The sequence below is a fragment of the Oryx dammah genome, unplaced genomic scaffold (genome assembly GCF_014754425.2).
Source record: "Oryx dammah isolate SB20612 unplaced genomic scaffold, SCBI_Odam_1.1 HiC_scaffold_26, whole genome shotgun sequence".
NCBI lineage: Eukaryota > Metazoa > Chordata > Mammalia > Artiodactyla > Bovidae > Oryx > Oryx dammah.
The window spans coordinates 53,679,872-53,698,849 of record NW_024070210.1 but is presented as its reverse complement, the minus strand read 5'-3'; positions in this window follow the sequence as shown (position 1 = coordinate 53,698,849).

Genomic DNA, 18,978 nt, shown 5'->3' with positions numbered 1-18,978 from the left:
GGTCTGGTATTCCCATCTCTTTCAGAATTTTCCACAGTTAATTGTGATCCACATGGTCAAAGGCTTTGGCATAGTCAATAAAGCAGAAGTAGATGTTTTTCTGGAACTCCCTTGCTTTTTTGATGATCCAGTAGATGTTGGCAATTTGATCTCTGGTTCCTCTGCCTTTTCTAAAACCAGCCTGAACATCTGGAAGTTCATGGTTCACATATTGCTAGCTTTGTGCACTAGCTTTGTTTGTAGTGATAGTTTCTAGGACCCACTTGACTTCACATTCCAGGATGTCTGGCTCTAGGTGAGTGATCACACCATTGTGATTATCTGGGTCGTGAAGATCTTTTTGGTACAGTTCTTCTGTGTATTCTTGCCACATCTTCTTAATATCTTCTGCTTCTTTTAGGTCCATACCATTTCTGTCCTTTATCGAGCCCATCTTTGCATGAAATGTTCCCTTGGTATCTCTAATTTTCTTGAAGAGATCTTTGGTCTTTCCCATTCTGTTGTTTTCCTCTATTTCTTTGCATTGATTGCTGAGGGAGACTTTCTTATTTCTTCTTGCTATTCTTTGGAACTCTGCATTCAGATGCTTCTATCTTTCCTTTTCTCCTTTGCTTTTCACTTCTCTTCTTTTCACAGCTATTTGTAAGGCCTCCTCAGATAGCCATTTTGCTTTTTTGCATTTTTTCCATGGGGATGGACTTGATCCCTGTCTCCTGTACAATGTCACGAACCTCCATCCATAGTTCATCAGGCACTCTGTCTATCAGATCTAGTCCCTTAAATCTATTTCTCACTTCCACTGTATAATCATAAGGAATTTAATTTAGGTCATACCTGAATGGTCTAGTGGTTTTCCCTACTTTCTTCAATTTAAGTCTGAATTTGGCAATAAGGAGTTCATGATCTGAGCCACAGTCAGCTCCCGCTCTTGTTTTTGCTGACTGTATAGAGCTTCTCCATCTTTGGCTGCAAAGAATATAATCAGTCTGATTTCGGTGTTGACCATCTGGTGATGTCCATGTGTTAAGTCTTCTCTTGTGTTGTTGGAGGAGTGTGTTTGCTATGACCAGTGCATTCTCTTGGCAAAACTCTATTAGCCTTTGCCCTGCTTCATTCCATATTCCAAGGCCAAATTTGCCTGTTACTCCAGGTGTTTCTTGACTTCCTACATTTGCATTCCAGTCCCCTATAATGAAAAGGACATCTTTTTGGGTGTTAGTTCTAAAAGGTCTTGTAGGTCTTCATAGAACCGTTCAACTTCAGCTTCTTCAGCATTACTGGTTGGGGCATAGGCTTGGACTATGATGATATTGAATGGTTTGCCTTGGAAACGAACAGAGATCATTCTGTCATTTTTGAGATTGCATCCAGGTACTGCATTTCTGACTCTTTTGTTGACCATGATGGCTACTCCATTTCTTCTAAGGGATTCCTGCCCACAGTAGTAAATATAATGGTCATCTGAATTAAATTCACCCATTCCAGTCCATTTTAGTTTGCTGATTCCTAGAATGTCGACGTTCACTCTTGCCATCTCCTGTTTGACCACTTCCAATTAGCCTTGATTCATGGACCTGACATTCCAGGTTCCTATGCAATATTGCTCTTTACAGCATCAGACCTTGCTTCTATCACCAGTCACATCCACAACTGGGTATTGTTTTTGCTTTGGCTCCATCCCTTCATTCTTTCTGGAGGTATTTCTCCACTGACCTCCAGTTGTATGTTGGGCACCTACCGACCTGGGGAGTTCCCCTTTCATTATCCTATCATTTGCCTTTTCATACTGTTCATGGGGTTCTCAAGGCAAGAATACTGAACTGGCTTGCCATTCCCTTCTGCAGTGGACCACATTCTCTCAGACCTCTCCACCATATTTGCAGGCACTTCTGTACTGGCCAGTTGCTGCCATAGATACCTTGTCTGTTGGACCTCACAGCAGCCCTGGGAAGCACGTGTCAGCTCTCTTTTACAGATGAAAAAATATGTACTCTGAGATTTCAAGGGGCTTGTTAGAGCTCTCTGAGAGCCAGAGACTTGGAGCTGGGTGGTGCTCTGCTCACCAACTGAGTCACATACGATGGGTGAGGGACACGGGGGGTGAATGTGAACTGGGAGCCGCATGTGCCAGTCATTCCCTGACTCACTGTTGAGTGCTAAGCAGGGAATAGTATTAGTTGCTACTCTTGGTGACCCCGTGGACTGTAGCCCCCAGTCGCCTCTGTCCATGGAGTTCTCCAGGCAAGAACACTGGAGTGGGTAGCCATTCCCTTCTCCAGGGGATCTTCCCCAGTGATGGGACCTGAGTCTCCTGCACTGCAGGCAGATTCTTTGCCCTGTGAGCCACCAGGAAAGCCACAGACTAACTCACTGCCCAGCTGACTTTGGGTCTCAGCGAAGTTAAGAGCCCCCTGGGTCCTGTAGGCACCTGTACTTGGGATGCTTCCAGGTGGATAAGACCAGGCTCAGCACTGAGCTGCAGATGAGGCCCAGTTACTGAGCACAGCTCCCTCTAGTTTGTAGCACGTCTGCCTCTGCAGATGCATGGAGTGCCTGGGGGCCCCAGGTAGGGATAGTAGATCTGTCATCCTTTGCCTCCCATTTAGATTTTCTCTTGGACCAGGGGGTCAAGTGGGCTGGAACCCTTCTGGCTGGGAAACCGGCAATCCAGAGCAATTTGCCTGGAAGCACAAGCCAGTACAACATGTCACTTTTGAAATAAAACACATTAATTTACAGGATGACTATTTTATGATGAAGAGCAGCCTGTCTGAGAGGAATTAAGGGCCAGTGGTCAGGTCCTCTGCATTATTGACACCACCCTTCTCGATAAATCACAATGGCTGAAACCACAGGTTAGCACTCACTTAAATAGCCATGTGTTGGTTAAGGATGACCCAAGCTGATCTGACCTCTGTCTGCACACAATTTGCTCTCTGGAGAGCTACCCCCTAAAAGCTGTGCATCTCCCTCGACTATCACCTCAGTACCTTATGCGCCATTAAGCAAGGCTGAAATTGAGCCTGGCCTGCAGTTGTGATCTTCATTCCGGGCAGCCCCTTCTATGAGAAGTGAAGCTTGAATGGCAATAGTTGTTGGCATTCAGATGTGATAGCACTTTGCATACCTGATTTTTAAATATTCCTGTCACCACCAGGTTTTCAGAACAGAAGCCAGACCAACAGAACGCGAGGAAGCAGAATTCTTGGACGAGCCCATTGGCGGCATGGGTCTTGCTGAAGCTGCCTTGATGGACAGAGCTGTATTTGGGGTTATGAGGGTGTGTCCTTGGGTTGGTGCTTGAGGCATGGCTGCCTGAGTATCACCTTATTGTGTTTACTGTTTAGAGAGAGAGAGCCTAGATCAGCAGTTACTCTCTCCATTCCACTGGAAGGGAGGGTTGAAAGGGAAGATGAATATTTTAAAGCTTGACAGTGTGTTCATCTGCACAGCTCTGGTTTTGTCTGAAGTGGTTTGGACACAGCCTGAGAAATCCAGTAGCCAGCCTTTTAGTGTCCTTGTACACATCAATGTGAGGCTGGGTGGTGGTGTCAACTTCCTATTTCACTTTTCACGCTCACCTGCTAGGTGTGCCCTCGATCAGAATGGATCTCTCTTTTTTTCTTTCTGATGATGATATCACGAATTTGTGAAACAGTCACGTAGATAACAATTAAGGAGTGTGCGCTCTAGGCCAGGAGTGGTACTAGAGGCTTCGTATGTAGTGTTTCCATCCTGCAAGTTGATTGTGCAAGGGAAGGGCTTCTGTTTCTATTTTTAGATGAGGAAACAGAGGTTCAGGCTTTGCCCAAAGCCACAGCAGTGGGGCCAGCATTTCAACAAAGGTCTCTTCGACTCTTAAGATTACGTTCCTTCCACTACACAACACTGCTTCCCCAGTGAAAACCCAAATATACAAAATATCTCTCTGACGCATTTAGTTTTCGTTTATAGGCCATTAATTTCTCAGCTGAAAGGCCAGGAACTCTAAAAATTACACTGTTATGAGCTACTGAAGATCAATTGAGTGTTCGTTTTTCTAAAGGAAGTCAATAGGAAAATAGTATTCTTATATATAATATGAAAGCATTTGTGCTTTATGTAAAAGGTATATGAAATTATGCATACATACACACACACATATCCAAGCATTCTTTAATATACCCATTGGGTCATATATAGGTTCTTCCTTGAATTCTTTACGTAACCTATCTTTCATGGTTTTATTTTTTTTTAGCAAAAGCATCTTCTGATATTTAAAGGTGGGCTTTACCTTATGCAGAAAATCTCTGTAAAGTTTAATATATTTAGTTTTCACGAGACATTATGCTTTCCATGTACCCTGGGGAATGCTCCATTTTAGAAAACCTAGTGAAGTTCTTTTTGTTAGTGGCCACCCTTTGCAAGAGGAGGAGTTGCAGCTTTTTTGTGTGTGTTTCTTCAGTTTAGGTCTGAGCACACTGATGTTCTTAAAGCATGATACACTGATTTTTTTCCTTAGCCAAAATACTAATTGATGGAGAAAAAAATTTTTATTTATATATATGAGAATGTGCTTCAATAGGCTTTTGGAGTGAGGAGCAGATAAACTTCAAAATGTATCATGGCCTGCAAGACAACATGTATAAATCTAATTTATTCTTTTTATTAAGAATTGCAAAATTTCCCATAGTATAGATACATGTTAATTTATTCATCCCTGTTGATGAATATGTATATTGTTTGCAGTGCTTTTTTTTTTTTTCTCTTTTTTCCTTTCATTGCAAACAATGCTGGAATAATTACAAATAATAGATCTATGTTTAGCATTTGCAGCCCCTTTTAGGCTGTATCTCTCTATCTTGGTGGGACCTAGACATTGTGCTAGCCTCATATGGCTCCTTCTTCTACTATCCTTTGAATCATACACTATGGATCTACTAGGAGCTGGGAAGCTAGATAAGAAGGCTAGAGTATATCCGTTCTAAGACAGGACCCAAAGATGCTGAGTGAGACCTGCAAACACAGCACCTACATATAGTGCTGTGTATTATTTATGTCTACATCCTTTTAAATTCTGTTATTAGACCATTAACCCTGGGAAGACAAAGTTCATCTCACATTCACTTTTGAATCTTTTATAACATCAAGCATGGATGTAAAAATTTATTCATTCAAGAAACATTTGAGTATGGCAGAAACCAATACAACATGGTAAATCAATTAACCTCCAATTAAAAATAAATTTTAAAAAGAAACATTTAAGTACTGTGTTAACAATGAAGAGTCAAAGAGGAAGAATATATGTTTTTTATCTTCAGTTATCACTCAGTAAGTCACCAAGAGAAGCAAGGTCTCCTTACTTGTTTTCTTTCCCCAGAGCTGTCTATTTTTTTCATTTTCTATTCAGTTCTAGAAAATCTGTGCCTGGTTTGGTAGTGCCTTTGGCTCTGAAAAGGCTTGTAAAATATTTCCTTTCTCAGTAAGTCCTCCAGATTTTTCTTCTTAATATTGATATGATGATAGGTGTTTTCATACCGACCTGTGTTACTCATATGTTAGGAGACGATGTCCTCCTTCATTAAAACTGTTTTGATCTGCTCGAGGAAATCTTCTAGAGAAGCATGTGCTGATAATGCCCTGTTTACATATAAGCAGTAGGACCACTTTTACTATCTGTTCTCTTCCCATCATGGACCCTGTGCTTTGAAAGATTTTGATTACCTAGCTGCATTTAATGATCACTTCCCAATATTTGTTAATCAGACAATGGGAGGCATATATTAGCAAACTAAGTAGTTGATATGGTTCCAGGCAGGAGATCTGGGTGAATCTGAACTATTATGGCCAATGCAAATGCAACTTTTCTATCAGCATTTTGGAAATATTCCATCCAGTTTTGTAGAACTCGTTAGAACCTGGGTTCCTGAATCAGGCCCTGCTGTTCTAGAGGAAGAGCCAGTTAACTGCAACCCACAGGTCATACCCAGCCCACCCTCTGCTCTGTAAGGAATAAAGTTTTATGGGCACACAGCCATGCCCATTTATTTATATATTGTCCACATATGCTTTTAAGCTACCAAGGCAGAGTTGAATAGTTGCCACAGACACTCCAGGGCCTGCAAACACTGAAATATTGGGGTGAATGGAAGGATAAATTAGGATCTTGGGATTAACATACACATACTATTCTATATCGGAGAAGGTGATGGCACCCCACTCCAGTACTCTTGCCTGGAAAATCCCATGGACGGAGGAGCCTGGTAGGCTGCAGTCCATGGAGTCCCGAAGAGTCGGACACGACTGAGTGACTTCACTTTCACTTTTCACTTTCATGCATTGGAGAAGGAAATGGCAACCCACTCCAGCGTTCTTGCCTGGAGAATCCCAGGGACAGGGGAGCCTGGTGGGCTGCTGTCTATGGGGTCGCACAGAGTCGGACACGACTGAAGCGACTTAGCGGCAGCAGCAGCACTATTGTATATAAAATAGGTAGCCAACAAGGATCTACTGTATAACACAGAGGACTCTACTCAGTATTCTTTACTAACCTAGATAGGAAAAGAATCTGAAAAAGAATGGATAGATGTATAACTGAATCACTTTGCATACACCTGAAACTAATAGAACATTGTAAGTCAACTACATTCCAATAAAATTAAAAAGCTAAACCTTTGCTAAATTAGAAACAGCAACAACACTAAACTATTTATTATCTGGCACTGGACAGAAAAAGTTCTGCCATCTCTGGCCTGGTCTAGAGGAAGGCTACAGAGGAGGGTGTTATGGGAAACCTCTTCAAAGCATAGGGAGCTTAGGGTTGGGTTACAGGGCAATTGGGGGACCCTGGAAATGTGTAGGATGCTTAAAGAAAAGGCATGGGGGAGAATGCACTGCCCAGAGTCTGTGAGGAACCCCTTCATGAGGCAAAGGAGAAAGGTCTGGAAGGCCTGAGGCCAAGAGCTCCGGGCTGTATTAGGTGAGCATCTCTGGGAGAGGCTGTTTGGGGACTGTCTTTAAATTCCTGCCTTCAGACCAGCACAGAGCAAAGCAGAAACACTGACAGAGTGAGACACTGGGCAGTTCTGCCTTCTCCCTCACAGAATGTTCTCCAGAGCCCCCCAGGGGGCTTCTGGGGAAGCGACCAGATAAACAGCAGCTCTTGCCAACAGTGCAGGCTTGTAAACTTTTTCTCCTTCCTTTTTATGCCTGCGGTGATAAACATATGCTTTGAAGCATGAGATTTGATTATCCTGTCTTAGTGCTTATAAATACAAATGTGATTAATGGTCATAAAAAGCAGGTTGACAGTGTAAGACTAATTCTCCACAAAGTAGCCCCGCTCGGCTCTCTGGAAATGCTCATTTCTCGCAGGGGCACATTGAGCAGCGTGGATGACGCAGGCCTGCCCCCCGTCTTGTCCCCACCACAGCCCCTCCTCATGCTCCTGGGGTTCCCCTCAGATGCCCCCATCCTCTCCCTCTTCCTCCTCGATTGTTGAAATTGGTGGATTTTCCCCTAGAGAGCTACCTGAGGTAAGAACCCGAGCCTCTTTGTCACGCCATTAATAGTCCGGAACTCTGCAGAGAGGCATTTGGCTGCGTCCTCTGTTCCTCACTTGGGCCTGGCTGGCCGCCTGTACATGTTGGGGAACAACACAACCTAAATCCGGACAATTTGTATTTTAGTAGCGACGGGGATCTTCGCGCTCTCCCCCTGTCATTTTGCATTAAAGACCTGCCACTAATAAAACTAATTAATAACTGCTGGCTCGGTGTGGAATAGCTGGGCTTCTTAAACCTGGCAGGCTGCCACCGCTGCTTTTGAAAGAAGCACTTCATCTCTGTCATGGACAGGATGAATATTTCTCCACACTTCTAATTGGACAAAGTGCCTTTCAAACTCACTGGCATTTTGGAGAGAGCAGAGAAGTAGCCTGTGTGCTCTCTAGATACGATCACCTCTCTCAGCTGCTGCTTCTGAGGTGAGGAGCCAGTTCCTGAGGGAAGCGGACACGGAGGGGCCTGGACTTTTCTTTAGTGACTCCTTCTGACATCACCTCTGACCACTCACCCCAGAGGGAGGAAGCTTGAAGGGCAAGCAGGTGACTCAAGCTCCTCAAACCTGATGGGTGAAGGAGTGGGTAGTTCTTAAGTTTGGGGAGCAGCACAGTTTACTCGGGCTTCCCTTGTGGCTCAGCTGGTAAAGAATCCGCCTGCAATGCGGGAGACCTGGGTTTGATCCCCTGGAGAAAGGAAAGGCTACCCACTCCAGTATTCTGGCCTGGAGAATTCCATGGACTGTATAGTCCCTGGAGTCACAAAGAGTCAGACACAACTGAACGACTTTCACTTTTACTTTCACAGTTAACTCACAGGCGTGGAGGACCTTGTGGAAAATACTGATTTCTAGAACCCTCCCTAATCCTCTGAGTCCAAATCTGCAGAGGCCTTGCTAAAGCACTTCCATTTTTAACAAGCTTCCTGGCTGTTTCTGATTCACACAGGAGCTGAGGACCACAGGTATAATCCCGGATGCTTTCATCTGCTGGTACAAGATGGTTTTTCAGTCATTTTCCACCCCAGCACATCTTTTTAAATGACCCAGGTAGGCAGAGTGCTGTGCTGGGAGATATGAGGGAGGGAGGAGATTACCATCTAGTCAGAGACACAACACATATGCATGTGAAAACTTCAGTGACAGGAGCTAAGCAATTACATGAAACAGAAAAATTGTACCCTGGAGACACTTCATAGATGTGCAGTTCTTCACCATGTGGTGGGGGCCAGCCACAGACAGAGCTTTAATGTGGAGTCCTGAGTGATTCCCTGTGTTTGTGTTTTCTCCAGGCTGAAGGTTAACCAGGCACTTTCGAGCTGGGCTGTGCAGGGTGTTTAGGAGCTTATCACTGAGAGAAAGAGAGTGGGACATCCTAGGAAAGGTGAGTGGTAGCAGAGCAGGTCTCAGTCTGAGCCTTTCAAGGAGCTTGTAATGTAAGATACCAGAGGGAGGAGGCAAGTGCAGACCATCCTCTGGTGGGGCCACCAGAGCTGGGAGAGGAGCTGAGATTTTTGCTGTGCCTCAGTCTCACACTGGGTGGTCTGTAGGGAAACCAGTGAGACCCCTGTCCCAGGCTGAGCAGAAGATAACGAAGGCCAGGATTTGAGCCCTGTCCCAGGATGGAGGGGTGTGTTTGTTTAGGTTATTGCAGTGTTTGATCAATAAGGTGAGGTTTTCACTTGGTGGTGGGGGTCAAGGGAGAGAGACACAATGAAGAACAGAAGATTTCTAGCTTAGGGGACCAGTGAGATGGCCAAGCAGCTGGCCTAAATCTAGGAGCCCTCAGAAGGCATGAGTGAGGCGACAAACAGAGGAAGCCCATTCACTCTGTATACTGGGTTGGCTGAGATGAAGTTATTGATGAGGAAATTCTGGGCAGATTTATATACTTTTTCTTTATACTATGGTGACCCTGGCATCACTGGACACCCTTCAGGTCTGGTTTCCCAAATCCATTTCCTGTCCCTCTTATTGAGCATGAAGACTCACAGGGCAATAAGAAAAGATTGGATCAACAGGTCTAGAGGCTAAGTATCAGTGAGCTGTAGAGGCTCAGCCAGATCAGAGTCAGCAGGTCATCGTTCATGTCTCACACCCATGCTGATGCCTCCAACCTGCCAGCTTGCTGCAGTCATGAAAAAGACCTTTGGAATGTCTTTGCAGCCCTTGTCCCCTTGTTCTGGGTAACACCTGCATGGCCTGTGTGTCTGCCATCACAGTAAATTCCTGGGCAAGAGTCAGGAAACGGGACTAGCAGTCACTCTTAGATTCAGCACGCATTTATTGTATCGCTGACTACATACCAAGTATGGTCCCCAGAGTTGAGGGTACACGAGAAATAAAGCCAAGTTACTGCTCTCAAGGAGCTCCTGTTATAGTTGGGGAGATGGATCTGTAAATAGGTAATTAACAGATTGTTATGAGTACTAAAACAAAATTATGTACCAGGTACATAAGTGCCACAGAGGTGAAAGTGATTAATTCTGAGGAGGAAGGGGCTGAGGGGTGGCCAGAGGAGGCTTACTGGAGACGGTGATGCAAGGCACAAAGTTTGGGAGGATGACTGAACACATTTCCAAACTGAGAAGGAGGTGAAAGGCAGTCTTGTCAAAGAGCAAAGGGGATTTTGAATAGCATTTGCTTTTTAAACATTTAGTGGGTGAGGGCAGTGTGCTGTATTAGATGCTGTGAAGCAAGAAGTGTGGTTTTAAATGCAGCTTGTGCATTTTAACTCATGGGATGGGGAAGACTGGGCACCATCACAAAATGGAGCAGAATGTGTGTCTCGTCTCATCCAGGGGAAGCAGGTGCATTCACTCATTCATTCCTCTAGCCGACTTTCTGAGTATTTACTTTGTGAAAAACACAGGACATGGGAATGCTCTTAGCAGTGAGAAAGATTCTCTCTGCTCTTAAAACATCATCATTTTTTGAAGATATACAAATAACCCAGAGTAAAGGAGAAGGAAAACCTTGTGCCACGTTCTTTCCAAACAGAGAGGGAAGAGTGATTGATTCTAAGAAGCGGTTGAGAGGAGGGAACGGAACGTCATCCGCTATGTCTCCCACCCAGCCATGAGCCACTTTCTTTTTCTTTAACTTTTAATATTTGAAATAACGTTAGATTTGCAGAACTGTTACAAAGATAGTACAAAGAGCTCCTGCCCGCTCCTCCACCAAAGTTAGCAACCTCCACAGCATCCCCATGCTACAGTTACCAAAACTCAGAAATGAGCATTGGCACGATGCCACCATCTAAACGACAGACTTTATTTAGATTTCACCCGGCTTTCCACCAGTCCTTTTTCAGTTCCAAAATCTAATCCCGGATCCCACATTGCATTTTATTGTCTTGTCTCCTTAGTCTCCTCCAGCAAGGACAGTTCCTTGGTTTTTCCTTGTTTTTCATAATGCGGACCCTCACGAAGAACACTAGTCGGGTACTTTCTAGGATGAGGAACCCCAGGTTGGGTGATCCGATGTTTCCTCATGGCTAAGTGGAGGCTAGGGCTCTGGGGAAGCCTACAGTGAGGCAGTGCCCTTCCTGACACATCACGGGAACAGGGTACCACTTTGCTCCATTTCAGGGAATGTAGATCTTCGTCCTTTAGAGAAGATGAGGTCTATCGTATCTCCACTGTAAAGTCACTCTTTTCCCCGTTGAACCGTGGACACTTCGGGGAGACACTCTGGGGCTAGACAAACAGCCCGTCTTTCTAAACATCCAGAAGTGTGGCAGCTCTTTCAGCCTTGGCTCGGGTTCCCTCTCGTTGCCTCCTCGTAGGATCAGTTCTGCTGCTTCGCGGTCATGGTCTGCCTTCCATCATCCTGCAGTCAGCTCGAGGGAATAAACACACATGCTATGGATGTTCCCAGGGTAGTGGTGGCAGGTGGAAAGCATTGCTTTTATTTATGTAGGGAGGAAATGGTGCTTGGGGCTAGCGATTTGTCCAAACACACATTTCCAAATGAGCATCTATACTTCTTTGCTTTGGTATGATGAAATAGTACTGTGTTGCAGGAAGGGCTGTGTTGAGGCCCTGTTTCTGACAGTCCTTAGCTGTGTGACCCCAGGGTAAGGGTTCTCTGGGCCTCAGTTTTCCCAAAGTGGATGGATTAGTTAGTCACTTTCTGTGATGACTTTCCACTCTAGCACTCTGGGGTTCCATAGTGAGTTCCCCTGGGCTAAAACTCTTGACTCTAATGAGGAATAAAGAAAACAGATATGGAGAGGGTCCAATTGTTAGTTAACCTTGGAGTCTCAGATAATTGAGATATCTAATAGGGGTGGTTTGAAATCAGACTGATGAATGGGAAAGTGCTAATTTCAAAGTCCAGCACAAGGGTACGTATACAATTATATAAGGGTGGTTATGAGGATGAACAGGCTCTTTGTGTTTCAAGACCTTTACTCTCTGTAGCTTTTCATAAGATTAGGTAGCCATTAGTTACCCAATCTCAAGTTTCCACTTGAGTGCTACTGGTTTTGCCCTCACCTCTTGGAGGCATGAAGACATCTCTTCCATATTAGATTCTGGGCAGCATCTTAATTCTTACCATATGGCCACATTCTTAAAGGTAAACATGGAAACAACCTACTTTACCCATTTCTTTGCCAATGCTAACCATAGGCATACAAATTCTTTCTTTGCTGTACTAATGAAAGTGTGTGTTCTTGTGTTCTTTGCTGATGAGTATGTCACTTAAAAGGTGGTGATGAAGCCTGGTTGATTTTAGAGCATGACTTTCCAGCCTTCTTTGATGTCATATAAACGTTCAAATAGTTAGATTTCTCCCCTTCTCCAGTCCTTTCCTGTTAATTGACTGTTAGTCACTTTAGCACATCTTTTTGCCTTGTGAGTTTTTACCTTGGTTTGATTTATCTTTTGCAATACTTGCCTATGCCATTTGCAATTTGTCTCCTTTCAGAAGGGATGAAAAGTTATACTTTCTTCCAGGAGACACATTTTTAGGAGATGGCTTTCTTTCAGTGGGCTCCTCTTCATTCTCAAACATGGCAAGACTAAGTCACCATCACTAAGACACCCATGCTGGATTTCTAGTTGGCTAGAAACAAGTGGAATTCGAGTAATAACTTCCTTATTATTCTTTTGCCTTGTACTTAATTCTGGTAGTTGTCTTATGAACCTGTAAGGTGACTAGGGTTTGTGTGGGTTTTTAAAGCGTCTACAATGTTTTGGCACCAATAGGTACTGGTCGACAGTGCATGAGCTAAGGAGACAGTGAAAATGAGGAATTTCAATAGTATGTGCTCCATGCTCCAAGGTACCAGGTTAGGCAGAGGAAGGAATTTTTAATTTGTTCTGGGAAAGAAGGCAAGGAAAACTTTTGGAGGAGGTATTGTCCACAGTGGATTTTGCAAGATGAAGAAGACATTTCCAGGAATAAAAATCGGGACAGGCTCATGAACATTATGGAACCGACAGAAGGTAACTAATTGGTCCACACAGATGACCCTGTGACCTTGTGGGATCTTAGGACTTGAGCCATCAGGATGTTATGTAGTTTAATTAGTGTGTGTATGAAGTCCCCATAAACCCCTTTGGAAGGACATTGTCTCTGAATTAATAGATGATATTTTTTCCCCTGAAATGAAGAACAGGTGGTGATAGGATAGATAAAGGAAATCCACTGATTATCAGAACCCGTCCCCACCAATACCTGCCCTCCTTTCCTTTGTTTGCCTTTACCTGTCTTTGAGCCATCAGTTCAGTTCAGTTCAGTTCAGTCGCTCAGTCGTGTCCGACTCTTTGCGACCCCATGAATCACAGCACGCCATGCCTCCTTGTCCATCACCAACTCCCGGAGTTCACTCAGACTCACGTCCATCGAGTCCATGATGCCATCCAGCCATCTCATCCTCGGTCGTCCCCTTCTCCTCCTGCCCCCAATCCCTCCCAGCATCAGAGTCTTTTCCAATGAGTCAGCGCTTTGCATGAGGTGGCCAAAGTACTGGAGTTTCAGCTTTAGCATCATTCCTTCCAAAGAAATCCCAGGGCTGATCTCCTTCAGAATGGACTGCTTGGATCTCCTTGCAGTCCAAGGGACTCTCTATTCTGTCTTTGTTTTGGCTCTACACTTTTGTGTTCTTAGCATCTTAAAAAAAATAATAAATCATTTTGTAAGCAGGTGCAAAGGCCTGAACATGGTCATCCCAGGGTCTTTACTGGCCATATTCATATTCTGAACTCTGGAGTCTCTTGCACATTGAAAAATATTCAGTGCCCTTTAATCAGTAAATTTGCCATACATTTGTGTATTGAGCATTTACTATATGTCAAGAATTGTGCTACTGAATCACTGTCAAACTTGTTGGTTTCAGAATCCCTTTACACTCTTAAAAATTATCAAGGACCTTCAAGAACTTTTGTTTATGTAAATGCTGCTTGATATTTGCCATATTAGAACTGAAAATGGAGAAAATTTTAACAGTATATTTATTTTAAAAAATAAACCCATTGCATCCTACCATAAAAAACATTATAATAGCGAATAACTGTTTTCCAAAACAAAAACAGAAGAACGGCATTCTTGTGTGTTTTTGTAAATAATCTCTTTTAAGTCTGGCTTAATAGAAGACAGCTGGATTGTCAGCTCTGCTTCTGCATTCAGTCTGTGGCCATACACATCATGTAGCCTGTGGGAAACTCTACTTCTGGTAACAAGTATTATGATAAAAATAGTTTTGACCTCATAGGTTTCCTTGAAAGAGTCTTGGGGACCTACAGGGATCCAAGGATCATACCTGTGGGAACTGCTTTGCTAAATGATGCCCTTATTCTCCCTAGAGGGGAGATGCTGAAACACTGGAGGTGTTTAAAAAGAATGAGAGGAAGCTAACGACAGACTAGTGGTCTCCCATCTACCCTACACTCCAAAAGAGAAGTCCACGGTTAATTCACGAGACTATTTCTCTGGGTTTAAGTCCACATAAGAAGAGACCTCCTGTATTTATGTTTTCTTCATGCCAAAGTATATGAATGAGGGATAGTCATGGAAAAACATTAAATAATGTACCAGGTATATGAAAATGTTTCATCCCATCAAAAGCTGTTTCAAAAGTTGCATATATTCTAGGCAGTTAGCTACTCAAGGACAGTGCCATTTGTGTGATATTTCTGCTTATCCGATGTCTCTTGGTAGTTTTCTGTTTGTCAGTTATATGTGGGGTTGTTTTCCATTTGAACTGATTCATAAATCATTTTCTCCCCTGTCTGGTGGTGTTATGTTTATTGGTAAAAGGGATTTCATAATTTGTAGTTTCTTCCTAGAGAGTATCTTTTATCTTTAGAAGTTTTTGGAGTGATGGTTTATTTTAGAGGGATGGTTTAGAGTTAAATTAATCAAAATATCAAAAAGCTTTCCAATGTACTCTAAAAGCATTTGAATAGACACAGTACTATCAGTATTTTTCAACACTTGTGGAAGAAATGGGTATGAATATTCCAGATAAAAATTGATATATTTATCTGTACTGTTCAACTCATATAATGGAATTTGATCACTTTTGGATTATATTCTGAAATATTTAGGGCAGAGTATTTAAAATGTTTTAAAAGTTAACTAGAGAGAAAAGATGAAAGACTTAATTTCCTTGGACCTGAATAATTCAAGTTAAAAGCTTCTGTATTCAATTTTCCTTGACTTCTGTTGGTTGGTTTGGGATTTTTCTTGGCCTAGGATTGAATATTTTGCGTCACTTTAGGAAAGTCAGGATGTATCTAGCTTTTGAAGTAAGAACCCAGATTTGTAGTTGAATGGATTTAGAATCAAAGGATTTTGAAAAACACACATTAGGTCCATTGCTCTCTCTCTCTTTTAAAAATACCATTAACAGAGAATCAGAATATTCTAACACACTTTCCAGTGGAGCTCTTGGCAGTTTTTCTTGAGAATAAAGAAATGGAAGGAAATTTTTTTTATCTCTCTCTTGCTCTTTCCTTCCTCTTTTTTTTTTTTTTTTACTTTCTTCTTTCTTCCTACTTTCTGCTTTTAAAAAATTTCTTTATTCTTTTCTCCTCAGATTTGCAACATTCAGAGGCCCATTAAATTGTAAAACAGTGATGTGATGGAAATTGGGCCCTGGTGCTGACAGCAGTATTTTTCACATGGTTGTGAACATGTGTGCAACCACAAATTAGTCTTTGGTTTAATTATTTGTAGTAATAGTGCAGTGATTTAAAAGTTCCCCTTGCAAAACAAAATCTGGAGTGTGCAGATCACACAAATTGCAAACATATTCAAAGATGTAAAATGTTCTCTAGGGCAAAAAACCCAAGGCTATTAGTATTTTAAAAACAGATTTCTGGAGACACAAGTCCCCACTTACCTGCTTTCCTAATTACATTTTCCACGAAGGCCTCTTTGTGCTCACCCGGAGGCTCTAACCTTAACCCAGGGCAGCAATTCCTCTTCCACTCTGCTACGGGTAGCACTATTCATGGGTGCAGAAGTGTGCTAGACCCAAACGTGAAAACTCCTTCTGTCATTTCACTGCAGGCCTGTTATACACACTGAATGGCTGTGTGGGGATTAAATCTCTTTAGTGTCTTAACCTTCAACCACCAGCATTCATCTGAGGCCAACTCACCCTGGTCCTTTCTTGTTCACCATCCTCTTCCTCACATCTATGGAAAAGGTCTTCCACAAACATGTGTAACAAAGAGGTCAAGACAAAGAAAGCAAAAACATTCATATCATAACTTGTGTCTCTCTTTTGATCATATGTGAATGTCTGCCAGAAGTTCAATAGCAACCATAATAGTGTAACCATATTTTTTGTTTTTTTGGCCACACCATGCAGCATGTGGGATCTTAGTTTTCTGACTGGGAATTGAACCCATGGCCCAAGGAATCTTAACCACTGGGCTGCCAGGAAGTCCCATGTTAACTATTTTTGTTAAGTGCTTATTGTGTACCAGGCATCATGTTGGGCACTTCATATGTATTATCTCATTTGATTTTGAAATGCATAGCTTTGGTAGGGTAAGTACTATCTTTTTTTTTTTTTAATTTTTTTTTCTTTCTTTCTTTTTTTATTTATTTTTTATTTTACTTTACAATTCTGTATTGGTTTTGCCATACATTGACACTGATTTTACAGATGCAGAAATATCAGTTCATCCAATTTCATGCCACTCAGTAAGTAGACTTTTAAACATCAGTAAAAATATTTTATTTTCATAGACTGCTTCACTGACACTGCTAGCCATCAGATGTGCCAGGAAATGGAACCTCTCTGAAAACTAAATGAGATCAGGTGAGTTCAGGGTGCTGTAGTCATTAGACTCCATTTAGACCAGGTTTTCATTTTGATCCATGTGAAACTAAATGATTTCGAATTATCCCTGACCCCATACTAGCAGTGTTCATTACTTCAGTGACAGTAGGGTGGCTTGCAGAAGGCACACCCCATGATCGGACTGTCCATTAGTAACAGGCTATCTGAATGCACTGTGCCCCCTCCTCGCAGTGGAGTGATGTGCGTCACCGAGGAAGAAGGAACTAAATCTTGTTGACCTGGGAATATGGTCAACACATGTGCTTGTGCTCAGTTGCTCAGTCATGCCCGACTCTTCATGACCCTATAGACTGTAGTCCACCACACTCTTCAGTCCATGGGATTCTCCAAGCAAGAATACTGGAGTGGGTTGCCATTTCTACTTCTGGGGGATCGTCCTAACCCAGGGATCAAACCTGGGCCTCCTGCACTGCAGCTGGACTCCTTACCATCTGAGCCACTAGGGAAGCCCCCTTGTTAGCTCTATGACCTGCGCAAATGCCTAACTTCCATGGACCTCAGTTTCCCCATCTACAAAATGAGAAGGTGAGACTGGGGCTGTCTAGAATCTCCCTGACGCTTCCATTATGTGAAACCTTGTGAGACTCAGTGCTGATGAGGTTCCAGGTCCCCTTGAATCCAGGGTTCTCAGCACTGAAGACACGGCCCTTGCGCATCTTTAGTTAAAAGTGTGCCTGAGCAGACTCAAACCTTTGCCTGAAGAGTCCTGTGCCCCTGGCTGGTGAGTTCCCATGAGGAAGCTGTGTCCTTTGAAAGAGTATTTTCTAGCCTAGATCCAGAGCCTTTTCTTCCACTAGTATTTTGATGTCACAACTTAATACTCTGAAAAATCATAGGGATGTTTTTATTTAAAAATTAGTAGAGTAGCTAAGAACATGGGCTTTGCAGTAAGGCATATTTGAGCTCAACCTGCAGCATTGTTAATTATGCAGCTGTGGGCAAGTTATTTAACCTCCTGAATTCAGATTTCTTATCTAGAAAATGGTGATCACTATATCTCAGAGGGCTCTGATGAGGATTAGATATTATGCATATAAATAGAGGCTTTGGTTCCTGGAACACAGTAGGTGCTCAATAAATGTTAGCTAGAAATCAGTAAATTCTGGTCCCCTAGGGGACAGATGCCAAGTGAAAATGTGGAGTTGAATGTCTGAGGCTTCCTGGGGTCTGGGAAGGTGCAGTTGGGTTCAGGAGACGTTTGCTCTATTTTGGGTGTGAATGAAGTTGTTGATAATGATGACAAATGCAAACATTAAAACTTTATGTCAGTTTATTACGGGAAGTTTTGATCACAGTGAAATACTAGTTCCTGAGAACCATTTGTACATTATTAATCTTGGCTCACATTCTTAAAGGAAAAAATGAACCATCATTTTTTTTTCTCTTTGTTTAATTCCTGTGTGAACCCCTCTCCCTTCTCTTTCCTCCTTCCTCCTGTTCCTAGTATAGTAACTCCTCCTGGTCTCTGGTGACAAATCAGACCTGCTAATCTTTATTAAGAACCTTCTTTGGCTGCTGCCTGTGCTAAGAGCAGCAAAGAAGGTTAGTGAGAAACAGCTCTGTGCTTAAAAGCTTACTGTCTACTAGGTCAGACTAGGGGGCAGTTCTCCACAATAGAAGGCAGAATGTGAACAGGGTGCTGTGGGGGCAGATGGGACCTGTCAGCTTTTAATAGGAGACAGCAGGCAAGATTCCCAGAGGAGGCTTGGGAACTGAGCCTAAGAAGAAAGGGTGGGACAGGCTGGGGAATGGTCCAGAGCAAAAACAAAGCTGAGAGAGTTCTGCATAACACGGTTCTAGAAGATGGATTTGAAGAGATAGCGAGGGCCAGGTTAAGAAGAGCCTTGAACGTCATTCAGAGTTTGGACTTGATTTGTCTTAGATCCCACGGAAGCAGGCAGTATTTTTACCTAGTTGTGGAGACATAGAAGACGCACATAGAAAATGATATGTGAATGGTTCCAGGTTAGGGATTCCTCATGGGAGGTCTGGGAGAGATAGGGGTCCACAAAGACTTCACTGGGGATCTTCATACTGTGTTAGATGTTTCAAACAATCTAAATGAAATTCTGCATTTATCCTTCCTAAGTTTGCAACTAGTTTATCTAGCCCTTACT